Below are 18,271 nucleotides of genomic sequence, written 5' to 3'. Positions count from 1 at the left end.
CGGGAATTTCCACACACGAATAGCCTGGGCGCGTGTATTTCAGGGGTGCGCGGGAATTATCACACGCGATTTGGCTTGGTACGTGTATTACAGGGGTGCGTGGGAAGTTACACACGCGATTAGGCTGGGTGGGTCCTCACAGGTGTTCCCTGTACACCCTCCACGGCCCCTGCAGGCAGCCCACAAAACAGGGGACTACCCTGCACACCTGCTCATGTCTCCCACCACCCCCACCCCCCAGCAGTGCAGGGGCAGCCCCCACCAGGCCCCCACTCATGTCCCCTATCACCCCCACCCCCCCAGTCACCAGGGGCACCCTCCACCAGGCCCCCACTCATGTCTCCCACCACCCCCACCCCCCCAGTCACCAGGGGCACCCTCCACCAGGCCCCCACTAATGTCTCCCACCACCCCCACCCCCCAGCAGTGCAGGGGCAGCCTCCACCAGGCCCCCACTCATGTCCCCTATCACCCCCACCCCCCCAGTCACCAGGGGCACCCTCCACCAGGCCCCCACCCATGTCTCCCACCACCCCCACCCCCCAGTCACCAGGGGCACCCTCCACCAGGCCCCCACTCATGTCTCCCACCACCCACACCCCCCCAGTCACCAGGGGCACCCTCCACCAGGCCCCCACCCATGTCTCCCACCACCCCCACCCCCCCAGTCACCAGGGGCACCCTCCACCAGGCCCCCACTCATGTCTCCCACCACCCCCACCCCCCAGCAGTGCAGGGGCAGCCTCCACCAGGCACCCACTCATGTCCCCTATCACCCCCACCCCCCCCGCCACCAGGGGCACCCTCCACCAGGCCCCCACTCATGTCTCCCACCCCCCAGCAGTGCAGGGGCACCCTCCACCAGGCCCCCACTCATGTCCCCTATCACCCCCACCCCCCCAGTCACCAGGGGCACCCTCCACCAGGCCCCCACCCATGTCTCCCACCACCCCCACCCCCCCAGTCACCAGGGGCACCCTCCACCAGGCCCCCACTCATGTCTCCCACCACCCCCACCCCCCAGCAGTGCAGGGGCAGCCTCCACCAGGCACCCACTCATGTCCCCTATCACCCCCACCCCCCCCGCCACCAGGGGCACCCTCCACCAGGCCCCCACTCATGTCTCCCACCACCCCCAACCCCCAGTAGTGCAGGAGCAGCCTCCACCAGGCACCCACTCATGTCCCCTATCACCCCCACCCCCCTGCCACCAGGGGCACCCTCCACCAGGCCCCCACTCATGTCTCCCACCACCCCACCCCCCCAGTCACCAGGGGCACCCTCCACCAGGCCCCCACTCATGTCTCCCACCACCCCCACCCCCCAGCAGTGCAGGGGCAGCCTCCACCAGGCACCCACTCATGTCCCCTATCACCCCCACCACCCCGCCACCAGGGGCACCCTCCACCAGGCCCCCACTCATGTCTCCCACCACCCCCACCCCCCAGTCACCAGGGGCACCCTCCACCAGGCCCCCACTCATGTCTCCCACCACCCCCACCCCCCAGCAGTGCAGGGGCACCCTCCACCAGGCCCCCACCCATGTCTCCCACCACCCCCACCCCCCCAGTCACCAGGAGCACCCTCCACCAGGCCCCCACTCATGTCTCCCACCACCCCCACCCCCCCAGTCACCAGGGGCACCCTCCACCAGGCCCCCACCCATGTCCCCCTGCCCCCAGGTCCTGACGATACACAATCATGGCAGTAATGGGCAGCATACCCAGCACAAACACCCAGGCAAGGATTGCATCCACCCACATAGTGAATGCAATTACATGACACAACCCCAATGGCAAGTATGTAAATGAACACATGTCCGTCACACACACATACACAATGGCTGCAAAATAACACAAGTGGAAGTAAAAATAAAAATGTATTAAAGATTAAAAATAAGTAAACAAATCAAACATACAACTATGTGGATAACAAAATAAATGGTCCATGTTGGAGAACCAAAGTAAAAATCAAAAAACGAAAAAGGAATACAAAAACAAATGTTGACCAAAGCAATATCAAGTAGAAGCAAAAGAATGAAAAACCATTTCCACATGGTGAACACAATAATGAAAAAAAGAAAACGTCCCTTCAAAAAACAAACTAAATACAGGAATGTACCAGGGTCCATGAGCCCAACACCATAAAGGAAACCTACTACTACCTAATGAAAAAAATATATACAAAAAAGTGGCCATTGTCCGAGCGGTCCAAAATAATAAAAACAAATAAAGGAAACCTAACACTAACTAACTATATAACTATATACAAAGGCAGCGGGCAAGTCCTGCGGCTCACTTGTTGATGTTGCTGGCCAGGGCATCATCGAACTCCATGTCGATGTCCTGGAGGCGGGACTGTGTCCTGGCCCCGAGGTCTCGCAGGGATAACCCCATGTTCAGCTCAAACTCCCTACGAGCTTCCTCGAGGCACTCAGCCCGCCTCAACGCCCGACGCATGGAGAACTCCGCCCTGACCATGGCGAGCCGCTCCTCTTCCGCCCGCTGCCGCTCCGCACCTATCCGCTGGACCAACTGCTCCCACACGGAAGACACCACCATCCCAGGGTTGCCCTGCCCTCCGGCCGATGCCTGCCCCTCTGATCTTGATGGCCCCGAGCCATGATGCCTCCCACGTCGAGCCCGCTGCTGCCTCCGACGCCACTGCCTCTGCCAGCACGACGGCATCCAGGCTGATGGAAACCACCGACGCCGTCGTGCACGTGCCCTGCCTGATGATGCTGTCACATCTTCCATCTGCTGGGGTCCAGTTGCTGTGTTGTCCACCCCTGCTGGACCTCCGACTCCCAACTGTGGCAGGGATGGGATCCCCACCGAGCTGGCTGCATTGGTCGGGGCAGGTCCACAGGGGGCCCTGGCGGCATCTGGGCTGGAAGACGGCAAGGAGAACGACTGGTGGATAGCCTGCACAGAGGAGGAGAGGGCCGCCACATTGGCCAACACATGCAGGAAACCCCCGAACATGGCCGATCCCAATTGGGCCACGTCGGCACGGTGCACTTCGTGATGACGTGCGTGCTCCTCCCGGGAAGCACGCACGGCATCACGAATCACAGCCGTGCGCATCGCGACCCCAATCAGGACCTTCTCCGCACGGCCAGGGGTTCCCACGTCCGCAGGTGGAGGGGAGTCAGGTGACATGGACATCCCCTCTACCTGCGGACGGGCCTGGGACGGGGCATCCCTGCTGGTGCATGGTGGTGCACTCACAGGGTCAGGGACAGCGACATGCACAGGCCCCTCCACGGTGACCTGTGCTGCCTCCTGCCCCTGGCCCTGGACTGCACCACTTGCACCAGCAGGGATGCCCCCATCAGGCCCCATGTGTGCCCAAGTGGCGGCCTCCTCCTCTGTGCAAACCACCAACCTGGATGGCTCCTCACCGTCTCCCACCGTAGCAGGCCCCTGTGAGGGCTCACCCACCCCTTCCGCTGCAGCCGTGGGGGCATCCCCGCCGCCTTGCTCCACAGCGCCGTCTCCGCCCTCTTCTTCACTAGCCGCTGCATAGAGGGAGACAAAGAACACAAGCATCAGGGCACTGTACAATGGTCCCCTAGACAGGAAGCAATAGCAGATGAGCACCACTGTCAAAGTACACTTCCATCATGTCCCTCCACAACACATGGGTCAGTCCAGGCAAAACACACACAGTAACAGGCATGGTGCATGCCATGGACATTTCCATGCATGTCCAATGGACTCTTGAAACATTCAATGATATGTAACTCACATGCATCATGGCTCATGCCTATCACATGCACACACTTCACCTCAGTCACATCCATCTGGCCCCAAACACACCAAACACAGCGGATACAAGGGTAATTTGGCTGCTTCACTGAATCTGTGCATTGTCACACACATGTGTCATGCATCCATGGCATGCACAAGTCACAGACACGCAGGTCAGGCACACAGACATGGCTACCATATATGTACCTGGCATCAGCACCCATCCCTCACCCCCACCCATGTCCAGGTACAGAGACTGGCATGCTCTCATGTTCAAAATCTGCATAGGGCTCCCCATGCGGCATTTGAACACATGCAACAACCATGTGGGTCACACATCACTGGTCGCACATGCATTACCATGATGTCCCTGCACACATACATGCATACATGGCCTATGGCAAACATACAGGCAAGTATCATAGAACCAGCACACCGCAACATGCCCTGTCTCACACAGTAATGCTTGGACACTTACCGCTCAACTCCAGACGGGCCTCCCTCTCAAGGATCTGGGCGTGGAGCGCTGGGCGTACGCGTTCCAGGACCCTCATCTGGATGGAACTCATGCGGCCCGGCCCCCCTCCACGAGGCGCCGGGCCTTCACAAGGGTCCTGGACCTCAAGTCCTCCCAGCGCTTCTTGATCTTCAGGACGTCGCGGGTTGCCACCCCCTCCGCATTGATGGCAACCACACAGTCGGCCCAGATCCTCTGCCGTCCTTCCTTGCTGGCGCGGGACGATCCAAAGAGGGCATCATACTGCCCCAGGACATGCTCCACCAGGACACCAACTTCGGTGGCAGTGAAGCTGGTGCCCCTCTGCCCCTCTGGCCTGGGGTTGCCACTGGTGCCAGATGTGGAAGTGCCCGACATGGCAACCCCAGAGGCAGGTGTGGGTGGGCAACTGGGTCCTGGGGCTGGGCTGTGGAGCGATGTAATCCCAGTCGGGAGTCTTCAGTTCCAGCAGGGGTGGACACAGCAACTGGACCCCTGCAGATGGCTGATGTGCAGGCACCAAATGGCAGGGCACGGTGGCAGCAGGCAGGCAGGCAGGCAGGCAGCAGCAGATGGCACGTGGGAGGCTGCTCGGGGCACTGGGGGGCAGTAACTCGGCCTTCTGGGCAGGAGCGTGGTCTTCCGTGTGTTTTCGCGTGGCCAGCTTGATACGGAGTGATTTGGCACGTGAAAATCCTGCACGTCAGCGTGAAATCCGAGGAAAGGCCCTTAGCGCGTAAGCGCGTCAGCACGCATACGCGATTCTATTGGACCAGAGTCCCTCAGAGCGTAAGCGCGTCTGTGACGTGACCCGCACGGGTGTTCCCCACTCAGCACGTGATGACGGGGCACACGTGGAAATACTGCACGTCAGAGTGTCATCGCGTGTAATTGGACAAAAGTGCGCGTACACGCGATTGACCTATGTACGTGTATTTAATGGGTGCGCGGGCACTTACACACGCAAGTACGTCAGCGAACCTGTATCCCGTGGTGCGTGTGAATTTCCACACGCTATTGGACTGGGAACTGGATTCCAGGGGTGCGCGGGTCACACGCTGTATCCCGTGGTGCGTGTGAATTTCCACACGCTATTGGACTGGGAACTGGATTCCAGGGGTGCGCGGGTCACACGCTGTATCCCGTGGTGCGTGTGAATTTCCACACGCTATTGGACTGGGAACTGGATTCCAGGGGTGCGCGGGTCACACGCTCGCCTAGAACACGCGCAAAGCATAAATTTGCGCACTTTAACAATAACAAGCTCAGACGCCAGGATGAACATACCGTTCCTAGCAGCAGTGGCAGTGGGCTACCAAAGGAGGAGGAGGAGGATAGTCAGGGCCAGAATATTCACACCCAGAACCAGCCTTTTCGGGATGCCTGATGACCAGGTGTATGGGAGGTACAGGTTTCCACCACACATTATACTGGACCTGGTGAGTGAGTGGGAGGATGACCTCACATCACCCACCCTGTGCTCCCAAGCACTCAGCCCCCTGGAGAAGGTCCTCAATGTACTGCACTTCTTAGCCACTGGATCATTTCAGCGGACAAGTGCCATAGTGGGTGGGGTGTCACAGGCCACCCAGTCACGCTGCCTACACCAGGTCTTGAACATCATGACTGCACGCCCATCAGTCCGCAGGCACATATACCTGCCCAGAACACCTGCAGAAAGGCATGCTGCCGCCCTGGATTTTTACGGTGTGGCACGATTCCCCAAAGTGCTAGGTGCCATCGACTGCACCCATGTGGCTCTACGTCCCCCCAGGGCATCTGAGCACATCTATAGAAACCGCAAGCACTGGCATTCCATCAACGTGCAGGTAGCATGTAATGCCAAGGGAATCATCACCTCAGTATATGCCAACTATCCCGGCTCCACCCACGACAGCTTCATTTACCGAATGTCCACCCTAAGCCGGGACCTAGAAGCTGGGCGGCATGGCGATACATGGCTGCTTGGTGAGTATGTATGCCACTGCACATGCATGCATGTTGGATACTGAGCAAGGTCACAACCCCACCAATGATACCAATCACCACCTCCACAGGGGACAGTGCCTACCCTCTCAGCCCCCACATGATGACGCCAATTCGGAACCCCACCACGCCACCCCAGGTAAGATATAACACAGCCCACATTACGACCCGGGGCATAGTGGAGCGCACATTCGGAGTGCTAAAGTCACGCTTTCGCTCCCTTGACCGTTCTGGCGGGCAGCTGTTATACGCTCCCCCAGTAGTGTGCAGGATCATAGTGGCAGCATGTGTCCTGCACAACGTTGCAACACGCCGGGGCCTGGCCGTGGACATGGTGGTGGCCCCACATCCCCAACCACATGCACAGCCGCTGCGCATGGGAGGGGAAAGGGCACGGGGGGAGGCAGCCCGTACACAGCTAGTGGCTAATTACTTCACATAGAAATCACACCCCTGTGGAGTGCACACTGCCCTGGCACATTCCATCTGACAATCAATGATGACTCAACCTGACACTGATCCTGAATGTCTGGAGAATGAACCGTGAATACCATATCAGCCTGAGATTGTTCACATGGAAGTGTCACAATGTGTGCATCCCTACCCACACAGACACCACCAATGCAGTTTTGTGAAGTTACACATTCAAGCAGCTAAAATGATTACCCACTTGCAAAATGCAACAAGAGGACAGTGCCATGTCAGCCAACCCAACCCCAGCACCGCCACACGACACACCGTGCCATGTCATGCTAATTGCAGGTAAAGAAAGTAATCCCCACAACATGACACTAGTCTCACTATGTACAGTGTCCCTATTAGAAACCTGCAACACCTGAAATGCTCACAGCAATGCCGGACCAACAACATACTTGAGCACGTAGTACCATTAACATGACATCACAAATGTTACATATTAGTAGTCTCACCACCTGGAAATGCCTGCACTCCCACCTCTACCAACTGTGCAGTGTTGGCGTCATGTAGAGTTGTAGGTGCACTGCTGCCAACATGGACCCCATCTCCAGACTAGAGGTCCTTGTGTAGACATGAGGAAGGGACCTGCAAATTGGGAGGTAGACACAGAAGATGAGTTACACATCAATGCAACATGCAGTGTACAACACAACAGCAATATGCACTAGGAGTGTATACACAGTATTGACTACAGACTGCCCACACAGCTCATGGGAGTCCAACGTCACTGTGTAATTCACTGTCACTTGGGCACACCCTTTGCAAGCCCATGGAAACGGGAAGCAGGAGGGGTGTGTGTGACTCAAACCCAAGCATCTGAACCAAATACATTACAAGCCTGCATGTGCCCAGCCACAATGCAGCGTATGCCCACAGGAACCACGGAAGCCAACAAATCGTCCCAAAAAAATAGGGAATAAAAGAAATAACAATAAAAATAAAAATAAGAAACAATCAAAAATGGCCATTGATGGGCCCGGGGGGGGTTGGGGAGGCCACCCAGGAGGTCCGAGGACAGGATGCACACCAGAACCCACCTGCGTGGATCCTGGGAAAATAAAACACCTCCATGGGCTCATGGCCCACACGGCTACCCTGTTGTGGGAGTATCACTGCTGTCGCTATTATCACCCTGTGCAGCTGCATCCGGAGGTGGTTGCACTATGGGAGGCAGCCCACGCAAGGCCCTAGTCTGCTCCTCCATGGCTGCAAGCATGCGGGTGTGGTAGGTCTGGTTCTGGAGGATGAGTGTGCGGAGGTCCCCATGCAACAACTCACGGGATGCCCGGACCTCCGCCCTCGTTGCCTGCATCTCAGCTGAGAGCGTACGGGTGAGACGCTCCAGCTGCTGTTCTGTCCTTTGGTGTGTTGAAGCCTCAAGCTCAACAAGAGTCGTCCTGAGGTGAAGGAGCTCCAGCCTCAGGGCTTCCCTGTGGCCCTGGGACTCAATGGAGATGGCCTCCTGCAGAGTCGCCAGTGCCGCCCGCCTGTCCCTGTTGGACCCCAACATGTCCTCCCTGTGTGACTGGCAGATGGAGTCGGTTGCCTGCTCTAGTCGCTCCATCAGCCTTTCTGGGGGGACAATGGAAGTGGCCACCCTATCCATGGCCTGAGCCATCATCTCGGATGATGCAGCCTGTTGGGTTGCCATACCGTAAATGGATTGCTCCCATGCGGTATTGCCGGGTGGCGTACGGCCACCATGTCGGCGGGCACCACACCTGTCTGGGACAAGGCGAACTGCGCCTTGCTGTGCCGGCACTGCCTGAGGCTGCAGGACTGCATTCCCCCTCTGATCTGCTCGCCCAGGAACAGGATCAGATGTCGCGGAGTGTGACCCTGCATCCGTAACCACCGAAGGCGTAGCTGCCAACACTGACATCCCCATGGAGGGTTCTGACCCTGGTGCAGGTGGGTGAGACAGAACAGAATCCCTCTCTGGAACACTCACCTGCGACGGCACGTAGGTCTCATCCGAATCAACACCTGAGTACAGCTCGGGGGAGGTGCAGCCACAGACACCCCTTGAGAGCACGACCTGCAGCACTTGTGGGTTCTCCCCCACCACCACACCACGTCCCTCACTGGTGGTTGGTCGGCCCTCGGACCCCTCCTGGGTCTGCACCATCTCCACAACCCCAGCAGTATCAGGTGCGTCTTCCCCTGCAAAGACATGAAAACAAAGAAATGGAAACAGGCATTAGCACCATGGCACACAATGAGGGCTGAGAAGCAAGAAAACCAGTACTTGATTGACACATGTCCCACATGACTAAAACCCTCCCATGCATGCACCCTCACTGCGTATGAAGTGCAGGCAAATGGCACACACTGATGACACCAAGATGGAAAATTGACACATTTTCTGCATGCTGCCTGGCAGTGGCATCACACATTGGCCTGTGATTGCCAGGTGAAACACACATGCCATCACACAGATGGCATGTACCATTGCTATTGAGTGAAGATGGAGAGGAGGGCAGCACCTATTCATTCAGTCCAGTTCCCGCATGTAATTGCTTTTCTAATTCTAACAGGTCAGATTTTTCACCTGGAGCTGCCAGTCTGAAATGGTCCAATTGCACAGGGACATGTGTGTACAAATGATATCCAGGTAACAAATTCACTCCACTTCACCATTGCCATGTCAGACATGTGACTAGTGGACAGCGACATGGCTAGTGAAAGTGGGGGAATGCAAACAATCTGACTGAATGAACAGTGAAAAATAAGCAACAATTTTGTGGCAAGGTGACACTTCAAGGGCAACTGGCGTGCAGTTGGGCTAGATGTCTACTGTTGGCAGAAGGGATACTGCTATGGCCAAATGCAGCTGCGCAGGAAGTATTGCATGAAGCACATGGCTGACCCATACGACTCAGGCGCACACACTCTCACCTGGCACACAAACAGAAGCCCTCACACACACACCATGCACATGGATGACACACACATGCATGTGCACTCACCGGACAATGCCTCGTAATCAGCCAGATCTCCCACGCCTTGGATCTGTTCCTCCGTGACGTAGGTCCCAGCGACTGACTCATGTGGAGCGAGTTCCATGTCTACTACTGGAGACCCACCTCCAGTCACTAGAGTTGCGGCATGACTTGAGGCCAGCTTACTCTTTGCCCTGCGCTTTAGGTCATTCCAGCGCTTATAGCAATCATTGGCTGTGCGCCTCACGATTCCAAGGGCACTTACGATGTCCGCAACGGTCTGCCAGTGTGCCTGGCGTTGTGCAGGTGTGGTCTTGGATCCTGCAACAATGACCATCTCGCTGTCATGTCCGGACACATACTCGACAAGTGCATTCAGTTCGTCATCCGTGAAGCTGGGCTTCCTGGACGGGCCGGACTGTGTAGCCGTGTCTGGGGCATCAGCCTGTGCCGGACGAGCACTCTTCCTCTTCCGCTTGGAAGGTGGTGGTGATCCTGAGTGTCCTGCGCCGCTCTGGACACTAGGGGCAGGAGCCCTGGTGGACTCTGTATCAGGAGTGTGGGATTGCACACTCAGCATGGGAGTTGGTGCAGGCATTGGCTCTAGTGTGATGGTGTCAGGGGGAATGTCAGCAGCATGGACTAGGACCGACACTGTCCTGGCTGGGTGTGTGAGGGCTGGGGTGGATGGAGCCGCAGCTCCCCCTGCAGCCTCTCCGCCCTGCCTCTTTGGTGCAGCAGATGACCTTGCTGCCCCAGATCCACGTGGCATGATGGCATCAACGTGCACCAGCGCACGTGTCGTAGCCCTGCTGACCTGGAAGTCAGCCATGGAGTCAGCCAGGTCTGGTGCCACAATGGGCTGGTCCAACAAGGGCTGAGCATGGATGGTGTCAGCCACATCAGCCTCAACGGGAGGGGGGGAGGGGGGGATTATGGGTGCCCGTGACTGGTCCTCCACACATGGGGGGACAGGCTCACCCTGCAAGTTACGACCACGTCCCCTACCGGATCCACCACGGCCACCACTTGTGGCTCTTCCACCTTTGCCACCCTTACGGAATCCTCTCCTCCCAGCCATGGCACTGATGTTAATGTGCGTATGGGAGTGGATGTAGACTATTGTCCTGGGCAATTGGGGGTCAAAGGGGTTGGGTACCAGGTGGTAATTGTACCCTAGTGCTCTAGCAAGGCTGATTGTAACCCCTGGGGAAAGATGACGGGTCACGCAACGCACAGGAGGCCCAAAAAAGGGAGATGACGTGCACGCAACCCCTCCTAGACCACGTGTGCAGAAAGAAAAACCTGCACTACGCTGTGGCACCCAGTAACACAAGAATTAACGTATGCGTGTCACACGCAGCCTAGAATGACCTCTGAAGGGGTAGGCTACACAAGGGGCAAGCACAGATGTTAGATACGTGCGTGACTCACCGTCTGTCTGGTAAACGAGCGTGTTAAAGGAGCACGTTTGGTTGGCAACACCCCCGCCAAAAGAAGATTTGTACGCTGTCTGAGGAGACAGGACAACAGTAGAAGGGAACACTGTTTGAGGGAACAGGCCCAGGTAAACCAGTAAAAGAGAAAAAAGAGAAAAAGCTGTCAGAGGTAACAGGGAATACGAACTTGAAACGCCGTGAAGTAAATCGCGTGTGAAACGACAAGAAGTACAGAATTCACCCACTCGCTCTCCACGAAAAGCACGTGCAAGGAAAACGTGTTCTACACGTACCTTTTATACAGGCCCACACGTCCAGCGTCACTTACGCGGCGTGTACGCGCTAGGGCCATTTCCACCAATTACATGGTTTGTCACTTCTGCGTGTAGGGCCATTTCCACCAATCACACGCGATTACACTCTGACGTGCAGTCTTTCCACGTGTGCTCTGTCATCACGTGCTGTGTGGGAAACACCTGTGCGGGTCACGTCACAGACGCGCTTACGCGCTGAGGGCCTTTCCTCAGTTTTCACGCTGACGTGCAGGATTTTCACGTGCCAAATCACTCCGTACCAAGCTGGCCACGCGTACGCACACGGAATACCACGCTCCTGCCCGGAAGGCCGAACTACTGCCCCCCAGAGCCCGAGCACGCTCCCACCTGCTGCTGCCTGACTGCCTGCTGCCCCTGCACTGCTGGGGGGTGGGGGTGGTGGGTGACATGGGTGGGTGCCTGGTGGAGGCTGCCCCTGCACTGCTGGGGGGTGGGGGTGGTGGGAGACATGAGTGGGGGCCTGGTGGAGGGTGCCCCTGGTGACTGGGGGGGTGGGGGTGGTGGGAGACATGGGTGGGGGCCTGGTGGAGGGTGCCCCTGGTGACTGGAGGGGTGGGGGTGGTGGGAGACATGAGTGGGGGCCTGGTGGAGGGTGCCCCTGGTGACTGGGGGGGTGGGGGTGGTGGGAGAAATGGGTGGGGGCCTGGTGGAGGGTGCCCCTGGTGACTGGGGGGGTGGGGGTGGTGGGAGACATGAGTGGGGGCCTGGTGGATGGTGCCCCTGGTGACTGGGGGGGTGGGGGTGGTGGGAGACATAGGTGGGGGCCTGGTGGAGGGTGCCCCTGGTGACTGGGGGGGTGGGGGTGGTGGGAGACATGAGTGGGGGCCTGGTGGAGGGTGCCCCTGGTGACTGGGGGGGTGGGGGTGATAGGGGACATGAGTGGGGGCCTGGGTGAGGGTGCCCCTGCACTGCTGGGGGGTGGGGGTGGTGGGAGACATGAGTGGGGGCCTGGTGGAGGGTGCCCCTGGTGGCGGGGGGGTGGGGGTGATAGGGGACATGAGTGGGTGCCTGGTGGAGGCTGCCCCTGCACTGCTGGGGGGTGGGGGTGGTGGGAGACATGAGTGGGGGCCTGGTGGAGGGTGCCCCTGGTGACTGGGGGGGTGGGGGTGGTGGGAGACATGAGTGGGGGCCTGGTGGAGGGTGCCCCTGGTGACTGGGGGGTGGGGGTGGTGGGAGACATGGGTGGGGGCCTGGTGGAGGGTGCCCCTGGTGACTGGGGGGGTGGGGGTGGTGGGAGACATGAGTGGGGGCCTGGTGGAGGGTGCCCCTGGTGACTGGGGGGGTGGTGGGAGACATGAGTGGGGGCCTGGTGGAGGGTGCCCCTGGTGACTGGGGGGGTGGGGGTGATAGGGGACATGAGTGGGGGCCTGGTGGAGGGTGCCCCTGCACTGCTGGGGGGTGGGGGTGGTGGGAGACATGAGTGGGGGCCTGCTGGAGGGTGCCCCTGGTGGCGGGGGGCTGGGGGTGATAGGGGACATGAGTGGGTGCCTGGTGGAGGCTGCCCCTGCACTGCTGGGGGGTGGGGGTGGTGGGAGACATGAGTGGGGGCCTGGTGGAGGGTGCCCCTGGTGACTGGGGGGGTGGGGGTGGTGGGAGACATGAGTGGGGGCCTGGTGGAGGGTGCCCCTGGTGACTGGGGGGTGGGGGTGGTGGGAGACATGGGTGGGGGCCTGGTGGAGGGTGCCCCTGGTGACTGGGGGGGTGGGGGTGGTGGGAGACATGAGTGGGGGCCTGGTGGAGGGTGCCCCTGGTGACTGGGGGGGTGGGGGTGGTGGGAGACATGAGTGGGGGCCTGGTGGAGGGTGCCCCTGGTGACTGGGGGGGTGGGGGTGATAGGGGACATGAGTGGGGGCCTGGTGGGGGCTGCCCCTGCACTGCTGGGGGGTGGGGGTGGTGGGAGACATGAGTGGGGGCCTGGTGGAGGGTGCCCCTGGTGACTGGGGGGGTGGGGGTGGTGGGAGACATGAGCAGGTGTGCAGGGTAGTCCCCTGTTTTGTGGGCTGCCTGCAGGGGCCGTGGAGGGTGTACAGGGAACACCTGTGAGGACCCACCCAGCCTAATCGCGTGTGTAACTTCCCACGCACCCCTGTAATACACGTACCAAGCCAAATCGCGTGTGAGAATTCCCGCACACCCCTGAAATACACGTACCCTGCTGAAATCGCGTGTAAAACTTCCCGCGCACCCCTGAAATGCATGCGGCCAGGCTATTCGCGTGTGGAACTTCCCGCGCACCCCTGAAATACACGCGCCCAGGCTATTCGCATGTGGAACTTCCCGCGCACCCCTGAAATACACGCGCCCAGGCTATTCGCGTGTGGGACTTCCCGCGCACCCCTGAAATACACGCGCCCAGGCTATTCGCGTTTGGAACTTCCCGCGCACCCCTGAAATACACGCACCCAGGCTATTCGCGAGTGGAACTTCCCGCGCACCCCTGGAATACACGTAGCACGCTGGGAGACATGAGTGGGGGCCTGGTGGAGGCTGCCCCTGCACTGCTGGGGGGTGGGGGTGGTAGGAGACATGGGTGGGGGCCTGGTGGTGGGTGCCCCTGGTGGCTGGGGGGTGGGGGTGCAGGGGGACATGAGCAGGTGTGCAGGGTAGTCCCCTGTTTTGTGGGCTGCCTGCAGGGGCCGTGGAGGGTGTACAGGGAACACCTGTGAGGACCCACCCAGCCTAATCGCGTGTGATAATTCCCACGCACCCCTGTAATACACATACCCAGCAAAATGGCGTGTGATAATTCCCACGCAACCCTGTAATTCACGTACCCTGCCAAATCGCGTGTGATAATTCCCGCGTACCCCTGTATTACACGTGCCCTGGCTAATCGCATGTAAGACTTCCCGCGTACCCCTGTAATACACGTTCCCTGGACAATCGCGTGTTGAACTTCCCGCGTACCCCTGTAATACACGTTCCCTGGACAATCGCGTGTTGAACTTCCCGCGTACCCCTGTAATACACGTTCCCTGGACTATCGCGTGTTGAACTTCCCGCGCACCCCTGAAATACACGTACCCTGGCACCCTGGCTAATCGCGTGTATAACTTCACGCGTACCCCTGATATGCACGTTACCCGCTTTGCGTTCCTTGTTTGGCAGCCCTGTAAACTGGTCCAGGGTTAGCGCAGCCCTTTGCGATGATTTAGCGATTTTGATGGCTTTTCCTTGCGCGAGGGCGTTCTTGGGGGCGTTACTGGCGCTGCTGCAGGGTCGCTGCGATACTCTGCGCCACGGCTGGTTTGGGAGCCTAAAATCCATGAATACGCTGTGCGCGGAAATCGGTTTTAGCGTACGTGCCTGGCGCAGACAATCGCACGCGGACACTCTGCGCCAGCCGCTTGCGACACTTTTCTGCGAAATTCTATGAATTACCCTGTAAGTGTGTTCTATCATTTTACAGTGTAATTATCACCACACTGGTGATTGCTGCCCTATATTAAATTTGTGTGATTTTCATTGGAATTTAAAAATAATTAAATATTGTATTATTATACACCGGCCTGGTTCATGGTCCATTGCGACCAGGGGTGTCTGTAAAGGGGGCTGTGAGATGGTTTGGGTGCCTTCTCAAACTGAATTCATAATAAATAAAGTAAAAGTGTTTTAATTGCGCGCTACATTCTTGGCCAGTATCAAGAGTCCTGGTCTGGAGTATGACGCCCCTTTAGAATCCTTAACAATTAACCTTTGCTAATGTGTTTTAGCGGGGCAACACTGGCATTGTACTGCATACGCTGGCACTGCAAAATGTGACTGTGAACTGCATGTCAACTTGATTATGTGCTTTGCTGGGGCAACACCAGCATTGCTTTGTTGAGACTCGCATCACAATTTCTGTGGGAAATGCAGGTTTAGTGCAACAACGTTGGCACTCATGACACTGTTAAAAATACAATGACACAGATAACAGGTGGTTCTCTGGTGCAGTGTCAAGACGGCTTGGCAATGTGTAAATTTGCCTTGTAGTTTACAATATTTCAAATGTGATTTACGTGCAAGGGCTGGTTGCATGGGAACGTGGACGCCTATAGGGGAACACTATCTAAACTGCCTCATAACATCTTGTGAATTGTGGGTGCCTCGGGGAAAGTTCTCCTGTTTGTCACGTACACCTCGGGGAAAATGTTCTCCTTTGTAACGTATTCTTTCTGACTGTATGTTCTCGAGGGATATAGCTTAAAGGTCACTTTTGGTGATCCAAGGATACGTAATTAATTTTGGAATAAGCGTGGTTGACTTTGGACAGAGGCGCGAAGCACGGTTATCTTCATGAAAGCTGTTATTTAATGAGAATTGCTCAATACTTCCTCAAAGCACTATTCCCACGGATATACAAAATTCAACTGTTGCATCAAACACAGCTGACACTCTGGACATACATCCAAGGGCCTTAGAGAGGGCATTGGTTGGGCCACCCTCTAGTTTCAATCTATCTGTTAGTGTGAAGGAACCCATATACAGTTACTTGCAGTTTGACACCCCCGCACTGAAGGTTTAGCTGTAGCTTTATGAGCTTATGGCCCTTAATTAAGTAGCATCTCGTGCAGTAGATGGGGATGCAGAGTAACTCTTACACCAAATAAAACAACTCAGGAAGAAGGCAAAGTCGTTTAACTGTTTTATTATCAATTTTCTGAAACTGGGAGTTACAATGGACATCAACGGACGTCGCACAGCATAATCTCACTCGCAGCATTTCATAATAAACATCATTTATATAGTAACAATTCGTCATACATGATGTCATACTAGGTGGCAAATACGAAAAACCTATGAGGGGTTGTGGTTGGCTCAAAGGGAACATCCAAGTATACTTTCTATAAGCGAACGGGTTGTGACTCTACAGTCAGGTGGACAATTTATGCCCACCCCTAGTGCAAGTCATCTTCAACAGTTATTTGACACACAGCTCATCATTGTCTATCAAACTATAAGGCTTTTTGTTATATGGCCTTCTACAATTGGTTGGCATGCTTGTGCTCTTCTGGGACATTCGGATCACTAGCCGCATGTAAGCTGGTACCCCAGATGTCAGTGGGTGGACCTTGACCGTGTCTACCCACCCAATTTGCCCAACATCTCCATGCCTTCTGCCATGTAGATTGTCTTTGAACTTGGCCTTGCAAAGTACCCTTGTTCCTGAGAATATATAGGAGTGTGAGCATGTGCTATCTCAAGTCTAGAGCTGCATGCCTACTTCTATTTCCATCTGTAGCCCACGTGACAGGAGACATTTTTTCACTCCTAGAATATTTGGGGAAAGTATTCTAGTAGTCAGGAAAAGAAATTCGCCTAACTGATGACTTTTTCCAGGCAACATTTTCACATGGAACTGAAAGGCGGGCCTGTAAACTATATTAGCAATAGGCTAAGCTAATCAAAATAAATGTTTATTTGTAACCAACACATTATTGGTTGTTTTTAGTATACTAAATAATGATGGAAACATTTGCTTTATTAATTTGCATAATGTGAATCATGACAGAAAGCTATGACTTCATATCGTGTCCTTAACAAATTTACTTAGCACTCTTTTTCGAACAGAAGAGGCAACCAACGCACTTTTCATCATTGGGGGAGATTTTCGTTTAAAGTGGGGGGTTGCTCTGGAGTTGAGGTGATGAACAAAGATGGCATTTTCAAATAATGTTAATCACTTAATGTTTACAGTCATGAAGCACCTGTCGAAGCGACAGCTATTACTATACGGAATGGCATCCCAACGCTTCCAGAGAGTTGCTTATACAATCAGAGAAAGATAGCCCAAGGAATATTGTACTGGTGGTAAAGTTAAGAAAGCAATATAAAGAGGACATAATTGAGGCAAAGCCTAATTGGAGAATTGAAGAGTGGATACAATTGGAAAGTGCTGCCCGCAGTAAGTGTCGGACTGAATTTTGGAGAATCGTTTAATTTGATTGAGAACAGTATGGAATACTTCTGAGCTTTTAAGTCCTCTGAGCTTTTAAGTACACGCCCATCCGATTGGACAAAGCATTACAGTGATTTATACAACCCCAAAACGACACACATACTCTTGTGGCTTGCTACTGGGGATATTGGATAAGTAGGAGAGAATAATGGTTGCTTTGGTATGTTTACGTGCAGTGAGGTATAGAGCGCTTTAACCATGATGGCTAATACTGTAATACTGCCTCACCATACCTAGCCGTGACCTTCCGGTTACAACTCCTAGCCTTAGTGCTAACACACTTCTGCTAAATGGCTCATATCCTGCCATTCTCAGCAGAATCAAGCATGTGCCACCACACTCATCACAGCTCCAATTTCATGAACTTGCTCGCCATAACTCCCAATAGCATTCTAAATACATTCACCCCTCTAGTACTACCCGCTATGGCATCTTACGCTACAGATACCACTGGAAATGGTAAAAGCAATGACACGCAGGCACTTACTACAGGCCACTACACCACACCTAGTACACATAGCTTATCCTTATTGATGGCTCGAAGTCTACCACTGTCAGACAGCATCACTCAAACCGTATTCCTCCTGCCACCAAAAGGCAACTAAACTCATATGCAATGCCCAAACAGTGCAAAGTAAATTACAGCCACTCACTCCAACACAATGGATAAAACATTTCGCCACAAGTCCCCCTCCCAACCTACCTTGCTCAACAAAAACCAGGAACGCAAGACTAGGCTCCAGATTCATGACAACTAACCACTCACTAATTAATGACAAAAGCAAACATATTAGGGATTCCAGGCCTGTAAATGGAAAAGCAGATAATCTTCGGAACAGCAAAGACACTAATGTTCCCTCTCTGCAAGAAAATACCACCACTACCAAAAAAAACTTAGACAGT

Source organism: Ambystoma mexicanum, chromosome 5q, assembly GCF_040938575.1.
Source record: "Ambystoma mexicanum isolate Mex_15411 chromosome 5q, UKY_AmexF1_1, whole genome shotgun sequence".
NCBI lineage: Eukaryota > Metazoa > Chordata > Amphibia > Caudata > Ambystomatidae > Ambystoma > Ambystoma mexicanum.
The sequence above is the reverse complement of the archived record's forward strand: the minus strand, read 5'-3'. Positions refer to the sequence as shown.